Below are 2,270 nucleotides of genomic sequence, written 5' to 3'. Positions count from 1 at the left end.
CAGGGTATACTATCTGACATAATTACACCTTTGAAAGATGCAAATGTGAAACCTGAAACCCTAAACATCCTGTGAAAGGCATTCTAATTCCCTGTGTTTCTTAGCCATTGTTAGAAATATCATTTTATGCTTAATCAGCCCGTTGTGACGTGTGTGTGTGTGTGTGTGTGTTCACACTGTAATGTTTCGGCTACAGCACTATGTCAGCTAGCTGTCCCATAGCTATCTCCTAGGAGATGGGCAAACATACAGTTCTACTGTCTTCTCCTCTTCCTGCCCATTTGGATGAGGAGCTGATCAGCACTCTGACCACAGGTTTCATGGTGTTTGACTGAATAGGATCCTCAGCACAACAAACAGAGACCCTTGTTCTCTGACCCAGGATGCCTCTCGAGCCTCCTCAGACCACTCCCTTCCTTCGTACCACATACTACAGGCATTGCACGTTATTTTTGGTTCTCCGAATCTGCCATGTTTCGCTCCTCTTCTTGGCTTTGGTTTGTGCTGTAATATACCCCAGAAATAATTTTTCCAACCTTTTCTTTGTTCTCTGTTGGCTGATTTCTCTTTATTCCTTAACATCTTCACCTGACTCCTGGAGTTTTTCATTTTTACGTGGTATGTGACAAATGGCTGACGTTGACTCACACCTTTAGAGCTATTGCCAGTTTTAACTTTGCTCTGTTAACATTTCTCTGATTCCCACGTAGCTCCAAACCTTGACTGTCCCTTTGTCCCCCAACGTGCAAACCCACCGGGGACAGACTGTTCTGCTCAACCCACCATCACTTGCTGGACACCGTTCTGCCGGACACCTTGCAGTGCTCTGATGCACTTGGATTCTGTGGGTCTGACTAACCGGCCCTCTGCCCAGCCCTCCCTAACTCCTGCTGTGACGCTTGGCACAGCAGAGAAAAATCGGACAGCTCCGTCAGAAGGGAAATGGTCCAAATGAGCATCATATGTATAGGAGTTAATTCATGGACTTTTTCTCAATCATGTGAAAAAGGTATTATGTCCCAATTTCAGGGCAAATTCAATCAATGTATAAGAGAAATATGGCATTCAATTTAGATTCACTGATAAAAATAATGATAGCAACGACTTCTAACATTTCTTAAATAAGCACTTAATCTTGATGTAGTTCTAAATGCTTGGTACGTAGTAACACTAATAATCATATAATCCTCATTAAAATACGAGAATTACTTACTATAATTATTCCCATTTCATAGGAAGAGGAAATCAAGGCACAGAGAAAGTCAGAGTGAGCCTTATTTTAGCAATCAAGCAGAGGAAGCTCAACGAGACTAAGACTATATTTAAGGTAACAGCGAGGCAGAACCGAATTCATACTTTCATGGGTCCCAAGAGAAGAGCTTTCTCTGACTGACTCCATTATACAATTAAGTAGTGAACTAGGTAACCCTTACTGATCTTTCAAATCTTAGCTTAACTAAGCTTCCTGAGATTCTTCCCTGGCCATTCTCCAGCCTCAATTATACTTTTTTATAGATATCTATTCTCTTTCTTCCCAGCACTCATCAACATATGTGTAAAGATACTGATACCATGTTTCATTTTGTATGTCCTGTCTCCATCCCTGGACCACATAATGGGTGCGAGATTTTACTGTCAAGATCTACATATGTTCCCCATTATCCAGCACACAGTAGGTGCACGTTGATTAACATGTCATGTTCCTGAAAGGAGTTTTTATCGAGGTGTTAATTTGCCAAAAAATATTCTGAAGGCATACACTGCTTGGATCAGCCCCAAATGTCTCAGACTCATTTCTAGAAGGTAAAGTGCAAAATTGTATGATTAAATTCTACAAAAAACAACTCAAAACCTCCCAAACAGACAAAAGTGTCATCACGATTAACCAACAGAACATGTCGTAAAGCTTTTACGATAAACCGGGAGTACACTGCATCCCCATCAGCGGAGCAAGTGACGACGGACAGAGTACACATTAGTGAGCTGCGGTGCCCGAGAGCCATTCTTTCCGAAGGCGCATTAGTGACCCTCACTGCTCCCTGGGAGACTGCCATGGAACTCCTCCACAGAGGTCGCCTCCGAAACCTGGAGTCTGGAGCAGGTCTACAGGGACAAAGTAAAGAGGAGAAAGGCAAGCTTTTGGACAGCTGAGCCATCCACCTTTAAACGCGTGTGAAGAAGATCTAGGCTAGTCGAGGCCTCTCACACTTCGGTTTATATCGGAATTACTTTGGAAGATTTAGTAACAAGAAAGATGCTTGACACGGATC

The sequence above is a fragment of the Pteropus vampyrus genome, unplaced genomic scaffold, assembly GCF_000151845.1.
Source record: "Pteropus vampyrus isolate Shadow unplaced genomic scaffold, Pvam_2.0 Scaffold224, whole genome shotgun sequence".
Taxonomy (NCBI): domain Eukaryota; kingdom Metazoa; phylum Chordata; class Mammalia; order Chiroptera; family Pteropodidae; genus Pteropus; species Pteropus vampyrus.
The sequence above is the reverse complement of the archived record's forward strand: the minus strand, read 5'-3'. Positions refer to the sequence as shown.